The sequence below is a fragment of the Anolis carolinensis genome, chromosome 6, assembly GCF_035594765.1.
Source record: "Anolis carolinensis isolate JA03-04 chromosome 6, rAnoCar3.1.pri, whole genome shotgun sequence".
Lineage (NCBI taxonomy): Eukaryota > Metazoa > Chordata > Lepidosauria > Squamata > Dactyloidae > Anolis > Anolis carolinensis.
The window spans coordinates 113,938,900-113,949,350 of NC_085846.1; positions in this window are offsets into that span (position 1 = coordinate 113,938,900).

The following is a 10,451-nucleotide window of genomic DNA, read 5'->3' on the forward strand; positions in this document are numbered from 1 at the left end:
ACTCCGTTATTGCCGTTCTCTGCCTGCCACTGCCTGCTTGCCCCGTTTCCAGGGATTTAACTTCCAAATCAGTCATTGTGCACATCCCTAGTTTCCACCACCCTTTACTTCCAGTAAGTCTTGTGTGGAGGACCTTGAGATTCCTAGTGAGGCCTTGTCTAGAAACCTCTTGGTCCTCCAGTGTGACACTTCTGGTGAAAGACTCCTTCCTTTTCTATAGAAGGAGAGGCAATCTTTAATGATAGTTAGGAGAGCATTAGAGGTTGATAAGCACTGGATTTTTATCTGGTATCACCAAAGCAAACTGAGTGCATATTTAATGGGCAGAAAGCCTTATATTCATCACATGCATGCAAATGTATCCATAAGAAGGAGTTCTTCTGCATTATTTGGGGCCTTCTATAACGTTGTCAAATGAAGAGCACAAATTAATTCAGAGGCCTTGTCAGATTAAAACCTCAAGGCAATTAATGGTGTTCTTAAACCTGGCAAAAGAATGATCCCACTTCGGTTTGATCCCTTTCCCTCTGGACTGAAAGCCTGAAAGCATCAGAGCCATCAAGGAAACAATCTGAATTTGGAAACGTGTCTCCGAAGGGCTTTGGCGAATGTCAGCTTTAAAACACAATGCAATTTGATTTGTATGTTGGAATGAGCATGGTTTCGCACCTCGGATCTCGATGGTTTAGCTTTTACTTGACTAAAAGAAATAGAAATGCACTGACTTTGCAATGCAAAGGGGGTGAATAGGGTTGGCTGAATTTCACTTTAGCTGGGACCTGATCGATGGCCTTCATACACTAGCCATGCAACCCAATGGTGTTATGAGGATTACTTACAAGTAAAAGTTCATCTACACTGTAGAATGAATGCAGTTTGACACCACTTTAACTGTATGAAATACTATGGAATCCTGGGAGTTGTAGTTAGTGAGGCACCAACACTCTTTGGCAAAAAAAGCTAGAGATCTTGCAAAACCCAGAACATTCCAAGAAAAAAATATGGCAGATTCCTACAAAACTAACTTCTGAAAACATTGTATATGTATAAGAAACCTACATATTAGGCAAAAAATCAGATCGAATCTGACCCAATCTAGAATTTCATGAAGCCATGGGACACTCTGTGGCTTCCAAAGTGGGGAAACAAACAAAGAAACCAAACAAAGAAACCAACACTGAAAATTAAGATATTCACTGGAAATAGCTGATGATAGTCTTTCGTTTTGAGTGAATCCATTTTTCTTTGCCAGTATAGACAAACCCCCAGTTTCCATCCTCAGATTGTGATGAAACAAATAATGGAATGCACTTTGGTTGGATCTTATATGGTCAGTGTGAAATCATATAATGCAGTTTAGTTGCATTGAATTCCATTATATGGGGCTACCCTGCAGTTCAAAATTGCATCATATGGCAGTGTAGATGCAGCCAAAGTGCATTCCATGATTTGCATTATATGGCAATGTTTGGATGTGGAGAAAAATCTATCTCCCTGTCTTCCGAGCAAAATATTTGTAATTATCCCAAGGCTTTTAAATTAGATGACAATTTCCATCTAATAACTCATCCTTTCTCTCTGACCATGACCCAGGATCAAGCTTTCAAGGACGGCTGATTTGGAGTTAATAATAACTCTAGATTAAAAGCATTAAACTCTTGGAGTAATTGCCTGGTGAGAGCACTCTGAAGTGCCTCATAATAACAACCTAGGACACATGAGGATGGACCTGGGTCAGGTTCTTCATTCAGAAAAATAATGGCAGTTCTTAGATCAAGAGGAAACGTGGGCTCCAGATCTCATCCAGTTTCCAGTGCTCGCAAGCATCTCTGGTCAATGACATGAAGTGCAATTCCTTTAGCCTGATCTTCCCTGGATGCATCTACACTGCAGAATGAATGCGGTTTGACACCACTTTAACTGCTATGGCTCCATGCAATGGAATCCTTGGAGTTGCAGTTTGGTGACCTTGCAAAATTACAACTCCCATGATTCCACAGCATTGAACCATGGCAGTTAAAATGGTATCAAACTCAATTGTTTCTACAGTGCAGATGCACCTCAATAAAGTGAGAGGTGAAAGGTTTTGAGTCCTTTTCAAATGCATATCATCACTACATAGACCCTTACATATTTCATGAATTGTATCAGTTGGACATTATGAAATTACCCAGATATGTACATTCTGTTTACTAAAGCTTGATTCCACTATGGAAGTTGTAACATGTTCTTCTTACCACAGAAGCAAGCCCTTGAACATTTTGTTTTAAAGAGGAGCGGTTATTACAAGGCTTGGTCACGAGGTGGCAGGCAGAAGCTGGAAGTACAGGAAATACTGAGATATATATATATATATATATATATATATATAGAGAGAGAGAGAGAGAGAGAGAGAGAGAGAGAGAGAGAGAGAGAGAGAGAGAGAGAGAGAGGCAGGCTATGAAGCTGTCACTTGTTTGTGGCTTGTTTGTTAACACTTTGATGCAGCTTGAACTTGCAAAAACAAACCGGATGAGTTGACTTCACTGATTGTCCTGCAAAATGGATGGTGGTCAAATGTGAATCAGATCCCAGTGATCATGTGAACCACCAATGAGGAGTACAGTCTATGTTGCAGAATTTATGCAGCTCGATGTCACTTTAGCTGCCATGACTCAATGTATTGAGGTCCTGTGAGTTTCAGTTTCACAAGGTCTTTAGTGTTTTCTGCCAAAGAGAGCTGGTGCCTCACCAAAGTACAATTCCCAAGATTCCATTGCATTGAACCATGGCAGTTACAACTGGTGTCAAAGTGCATTAATTCCAGTGTAGACACACCCCAAGCACATCTAAGACTAGATCTTTAAAGCCCATTCATTTTGGGGATGATGATCAAGGTGTGCATTTTTAAAACTAGAGATGAAAATTTTGGCTGGTGCTTGGAAAAAGAGAGTCATAACACCATATCATAACAAATCCCAATGGAAAGATCATGTCTCTTAAACAAGACATCAGCTTCCAGGCACTGAACCCATAAGTAAGTAGAAACCATCAGGGCATCATGGGGTGAGCAGATTGGAATCCAACTGGGGAAAATGCAACTGGTTCAAACACACCTTCATTTCTCCGTCCATCAAATAACAATGACCAAGAAGCACCTTGTGCCGTTGTCATGGGAAACGCAGTAAGGGTTCTGAAACACTTTATGCCTTGAAAGTGTTACATGAGTGGTGAGTTTTTTTCCTACTTAGAGCTCAGTCTGCCCTTCTTTTCAGATACAAATTTGCAAAGAGCCACCACAGATTTTGTGTTTGAGATTGTGCCATCCCACTTGAGGTGGCATTGGAGAAGAAAGCTGTCGTCGGCAGCCTTTCTTCACAGAAGATGGGTTCACACTGACTGATCCAGAGTGGTCTACACCAGATTGGCCCTGGGATGGGTTACAACACACAGTCTCCTGATGGCCACCTTTACTGCCCCCTCTCCTTCTCTATACTGTGGCAGTCTCTGGGCACATCATGGACCTTACCATTTAGCCATTGGCTGGGGACACATGGCAATCACTCTTCCTCTTTCTCATTAATGCATTGGCATTAACCAAGGTGAATAAAGCCTCTGCTCCTTTGCTTTAATTGGTCTGTGTCTCATTCGATCTGTGGAACTTGACACATTGAACCCTGAGCCCATGGTTCTTGTGGTAGCTGAAATCACTCCACAGTAGGACCATGTTGCCACGAGAGACCATTGCGAAATGGAGAACAGGAGGGGTCAGTAAGTACCATCCCATGTCCCCAGGCCACCCGAGCCTGGGAAATAAGGGGATGCAATGTAAACACTTGGGCTGTCTCCATCTAGAAAACATGCCAACTGTCTACATGGGCCCAAAGTTGGAGGATACTCCGGAGTTTGGTTAATGCAGGTCAAGGCTGCATTAAGGTGGCCTTGCCCTATTATTCTCCAGATCAGCACACTGTGATTTTAGTTCAGATCAGTCTTTTCACAATTACAGGAAAAGAGATTCCTCCTGAACATTAGGAAGAACTTCCAAATGGAAAGAACTGCTGACTTGGACTCTTGCAGAGTCTCCTTCTCTGACTTTTTTTTAAAGCAGACCTACTACAATGCGGACTGAGCCCTGCCACATGCACAATGGAGGACCTTCTTACAGCAACACCAGAGGCACTTCATGTGGCCAGCTACAAACGACATTTAGTATAATGCCAAGTTTTATTAACTTTGTTTGTGTTTTTAAATACATTACAACTTGTACCCTTGGTCCATGAGGTCACGAAGAGTCGGAAGCAACTGAACAAAAAATAACAACAAACCCTTGGTTTGCTTCTGACACAATAAATAAATAGTGCACACCTGATCAATATACAGCCTTCAAAGAGATAGTTCAAATCCAGTGGCGTGATTAACATGATGACTGATGACCTCTCATCTGTTGCAGCCTTCTTCCACCTTCAAAGGCATTGTAATATGTACCTTGTTATCATCTGCCTGCTTTGCTATTTGGGACTTCAGATTGTGCTTGGTCTGGTTCCTCCCGTGACCTTGCCACCCTAGGAGACCCATTGGGAGAACATGACTCTGGCAGCTTCACCCACAGGTTCATTGGAATACACAAGACTCCTCATCTCTACAAGGTGATGGTCCACCGAGGGAGATGAACCTGGTTGTCCCCTCTCATTGTTGTTTTTAAGGGAATGGTTAATGAGGGAATTGCTTCCTATGACACAGCTTCTTCTAATCCCTTTTGGAAGCTGTCTGAGGAGGGAACCATGTCCATGCATGATGCTAGGAATGCCATACCTTGACTATAAGTTTGTGAAAAGATCCTTTATTTGGTCTCAGACTTTTGCCATACACATTCATTGCATGCAGATTTATACTGCACTTCTCCCCATTTAAGAAAGCTATTGGTCCATCTTAGGATCTTCATGCATCTTGGAAGCATTCAAGCAAAGCTATTGCAAGAATCAGGAGCATAGTGGGTTAAAGCTTTGTGACTTGAAGGTTGGGTTGCTGACCTGAAGGCTGCCAGGTTCGAATCCAACCCGGGGAGAGCACGGATGAGCTCCCTCTATCAGCTCTAGCTCCTTGCGGGGACATGAGAGAAGCTTCCCACAAGGATGGTGAAAACATCAAAACATATGGGCCTCCCCTGGGCAATGTCCTTGCAGACGGCCCATTCTCTCACACCAGAAGCAACTTGCAGTTTCTCAAGTCACTCCTGACATGAAAAAAATGTAAGAATCGGAACTTGAGAGAAGTTGATTGTTAGGCTGTAATTCCCATCTACTCCCAATGGCCGTACAAGCTGTAGTCCAGAAAAAAAGTAACTTTTCCAAGCTTTAATCAGGACCATAGCATCATGTCTCAAAGGTCTTGTTATCCAAAAGTTAAATGAATGCCATTTTTTTTAGTCTGTTGTAATCAGCTCTTGCAAAAAGGTTGTTGGCTTCTTTTTGGATGATTTGTGGAAGGAAATGGGGAAGAAGACAAGCTTGCCGCATATGAGTTGAGAATTAATCAAATTAAATCATGCTTTCTGCATGCATTGACGAGACGGGGAGAAAGGGGAAGTCATTACAGTTCCAATAGTCTGTCCTTTATTAAAAGCCGCTCTTCAGTCTTTTTCTCTTGCACTCTCTTTCTGCTCTTCCCAAAGCTTTTAAAGCTCGGAGAGGGAAATTAAAACCCAGGCTGCAGTTAAAAGCTACTTACTGTTTGGAAGTGCATGGCAGAAAAAGTGCACTTAGGAAATTAGGCCCATTAAGGATCGACAAAAAGCAACAGGTGGGCAAGAGATGAAAAAGGAGCATCGCCACCTCTTTCATCCCAAAAGAGATAAACATGTGCAGATCTGTAATGTCAAGTTGGAAGGGGCCCTCACAAGAAGCCTAGCGCTGATGTGATTATTCACAGTCTGGTTGCTTCATCCTCTCGTTCCATCTTGACTTTTTATGGAAGATGTTCACAATATCATGGGACATGCTTCAGTTCCATTCCTGGTGTTAGCCATAACCAATAAAAGAGAGCCGAAACAAAGGAAGAGGGGGGATGCATCATGGCATCACAAAACATTTCATGGTAATGGGTTATGGGGAAGAGGATGGGGAACTTGAGACTGTTGGGCTTATTTATACATAACTTGTTAAAGTCATATACCAATACTATTAGATATTGGTGCAGAATTGTGAAACAAAAGACTGGGGGTTTATTTGAGCAGAGGTTAAAAACAAGTAATCCTTTCAAAGAGTCATGCGCATAAAATAAGCATCAGAAATGCCAAAATTAAAATAGTAAAAGTAATTTACTCACATGAGGTTGCTCATACAGGTAAAACATCTTAGTTTGAAATATAGTTCAGAATACAGCAAAGCATATCATAGGCTGGGATCATGAAGACCTATCTCCATCAGCAAACTACATCTTTCCAAACATTGTGGAAGGTAGAAAAGTGCGTGGAAGTCTTATGTGTTGCCCCACGTGTGAATGACTTCCTTGTGTGTGAGAGAACAAAGAAATTTCCCTTTATATACCCAAATCATAATGTCTACGTGACTCTGAGCATGTTCCCAAAGGATGCTCTCCTTGCCCAAATGATAGATAGGTGCCATAAACTTTGGAATGCAGCCTTTGGTTTCAGATTACTAAGGAACAAACAGCAAACATAAACCATCCCAACTTTAAATGCATGCATCGCACCTCAGGTTGGCTTCACCTTGCTGTATACACCAAACTGCACACAGGTTGAAGTCTTTTTAAGTTTACTAGAAAATAAAAGATAAAAAGTTCTTTAGAAACAAAAATAAAAGTTCCAAAAGATTGTTACAAAATAAAGCCTTAGATAATAATTCAAGAAATCACAAGGAATAAACAAAGACCCATTAGAGCCTGACAAAGTCCCAAGAACATGAACACAAAAACTGCAAGATAATCCAGGAAAATGAGAGCTTGCTTCTTGGTTGAACGAAAGTTGCTTTGACAAAGGTCTGTCTCCAAACACATTGCTTTAATACCCTTTGCAAAGCATGAAAGCATTTCTCTGGCCTCTAACCTCCCTCCTGTTTGCAATTCTCACACTCCTCCGAACCCTGAATTCCAAACAATCAGCTTGATCTAAGGAACCTGTCTCATCAAGGTCAGCCTGCTTGTTAGTTTTCTGAGCCTCATTATCAGACTGAGAACTGTCCTCCTTTTCCAAGTCAATTTTCACCTGGCAAGTTTCAGTATCATCAACATCATTCCTTGCTGTGGGAAAATGAACTTGCACTCATATTCTACAACAGGGACATTTTGAACCTGACTATGAACCTGAATCCCATCATCTTCATCAGAGTCAATCTGAGGTTCCCGCTGAGTCACAACAGCATGCATGATTGCTAGAAACCCAACAGAGACAAAGCTGCTGCTTCTAGTAGGAGTCTCATTACTGAAAAAAGTGCTTTTCCATCTCCACTGAACTCCAGATCACTTAGGACTCTCAGGCACGTTTGGGGTAACACAAGTAAAAAGTTCCTCATAGCTTCACAGGAGGAATTTCCTTTCCTGGTGTTTGGATCAAGTGCTCCACATCTTAGACTCCAGAGCAGGAAAAAGCATCCTCGCTCCATCTTCAATATGATGTTCTTTCAGATATTAAACTTCTCTTGAACTTTTCTAGACATCTCCAGCTCCCTAAGCCATTCCCCATAGAGCTTGGCTTGCAAACCGTTGACCATTTTAGTTGTCCCTCTCTAGATACCTTCTACTTTGTCCATCTCCTTGAATTGCTTTGCCCAGAATATTCCAGGTGAGATCTGATCAAAGCAGAATAGAGTGGAAATGGATTTCTCCTCTTGGTTCAGCCTAGAATAACATTAGCTTTTTAGCTGCCACATTACACTGTTGACTTGTGTTCAGTTTGGGGTCCACTAAGATTCCTAAATCCCTTCCATACATACTGCTGTTAAATCAGGTGTCTCCCATCCTATATCTGTGCATTTCCATTTCTTTTATCCAAGTGTAATGCTTTCCATTTCTCCCTGTAGAAAGCCATTTTGTTATCTTTGGCACAGCTCTCCCTTCTCTTAAGATCATTTTGAATTCTGATCATGTTCTTCGGGGTATTAGCTAACCCTCCCAATTTGGCCTCATCTTTCTCTCTGTGTATGCTGAATCAGAAAAAAAAGAGAGATGAAATTACCTCTCCTTGAGTGATAACTCAAAGCCATATGAACAATGCTTCAAATGAGGTCCCCTTGATTTGCATGAATGAGCCAACTCATTATCTAGACAGCTCAAAACAGGAAATCTCTAATTTTCCAGTGCTCATTAAGACAGACGTTCTGAGATGGTTTCAAAATCCTGGTAAAGTCTGAAGGCTGCTACAGTTTTTATTAAATTACCAGCAACATGGCTGTTACTATGGGGAGCAGAGGCAAAAAAAGAGAGAGTAAGCTTTGTATGTGTTGTTTTGCAGCATTTGCTGTTCCACTATTCAAACATACAGCATTTCACAAGATACCAAATGTGAAACAATAAATATGATGGTGATGATAGGAAGAAGTGTAAGAACCACAACATGACCTGAGCACATCTGTTGTTAGTTGCTATTAACTGTTCTCAAGTTGACTTTGACTTCTGATGTTGCTATGAATGCTAAGCCTATGAATTAATAAATAATAATAACAATAATACTTTATTTTTATACTCCGCCTTCATCTTCCCGAAGGGTCTCGGGGTGGCTTACATAGGGCCAAGCCCAGGTAAAACAACAAACCCAAATAAAATGACATCAGAAAATACAGACACAAAAATTAAATTAACACTCTAAACATGATAAAGAGACATTCAAGTCACCCTATCCATCAACAGCACTGTCCAGATCTTGCAGACTTGCAGCCACGGTTTCCTACACTGAGTCTGTCCATTTGCAATGCAGTCTTCTTCTTGTCCTATGGCCTTCTGCCTTGTCAAACATCTTTTCTAACGAGTCATGCCTTCTCATGCAATGTCCAAAGGCTGATATTCTCATTTTAGTAATCCAAAGCTTCTAGGCTTGGTTTGCAGAAGGCCTTATTTATTCATCTTTTGAGCAATCGATGGTATCAAGTACAGTTCCTTCTTCCAACATCACATTTCAGGTGAATTGATTCACTTTCAATCAAGGGCCCTTCTACACAGCCATACAACCCAGAAAATCAAGGCAGAAAATCTCACAATATCTCCTTTGAACGGGATTATCTGAGTCCACACTGCTATATATTCCAGTTCAGAACAGATAATGTGGGATTTCATTCAGTGGTGTGGAAAGAGCCCAAGTTTATTCACTTTACTTTGTCCAGCTTTCACAAACACACATAAAAACGGCAAAGGTGAAGGCATGGGCAATTCTGCAATATCATGGGATGTTGCGATTATTATTTCGATGGGCAATACCCCCTCCCTCTCCCCACACACCTTCCAGCTACAAACCTGAGGAATGGGTGTAGTTGATTCCTCTCTCAGCATTACCTCATGTGTTTCCCGGTCTCTCTTGCACTCGAGGCTTCCATAGGTTGCTTAGTGTTGCTGTTGTGTGCTTTCAAAGTGTTTTTGACACATGACTCAAAGGTGAATTTATCATGGGGTTTTATTGGATAGCTTTGTAAAGTAGGGTTTGCTTTTGCCTCCCCTCGAAGCTGAGAGAGTATGGTTTGCCTTAGTCACCCAGTTAGTTTCCACAACTGAGCAAAGATTTAAACCCTGGTCTCCATAGTTCAATGTTCAAACCCTTCTAGGGCCATTCCACAGAGCCATATAACCCTGAATATTAAGGCAGAAAATCCCACAATATCTGCTTTGAACTGAGTTATCTGAGTCCAAACTGCCATATATTCCAGTTCAAAGCAGATAATGTGGGATTTTATTCAGTTGGGTGGAAGGGGGCCTTATAGTTCATGGTTAGAGGATAATACTGGGAGAAACTTGAAGGTGCTCAATAGAGTTGAATTAGAGAGCAATCATATTATTTCTCTAGATGCAAAGAATGAAAGACAAAGACTGATCCTGAGCAGAGTATTCAGAGAAGGAAAATTACTTTAAATGTGATTACATTAACAATTGCATATCTTGTCCTTATTACAATTACAGTTTCACAACTGTTTAACCTTAGATAAAGTGTGAGGATGCACTATAAGAGTGTCATGGTTTACAAATATACTATATGTGTGTAAACTGGAAAATCAAATGCATGAAGCCAATTGGCTGAGTTTGCAAGGACCTGGGAATCGGTTTGCAACTGTTGCTGTCCTGCTGCTGGAGACCCGGTTTGAACAGGTTTCTCTCTGTGTGTGAGTCTACTGAGTACTGGCTGGAAAGAAGATGGCTCTGTACTCAGAGAGGCATGACTATTTCTGAGGCCTTGTTTGCTGCTGATCCTCACTGAAGCAGATTTATGGACTAAGAAAGGACTGCTGATTTCTGTAAACAATCATAGGGAC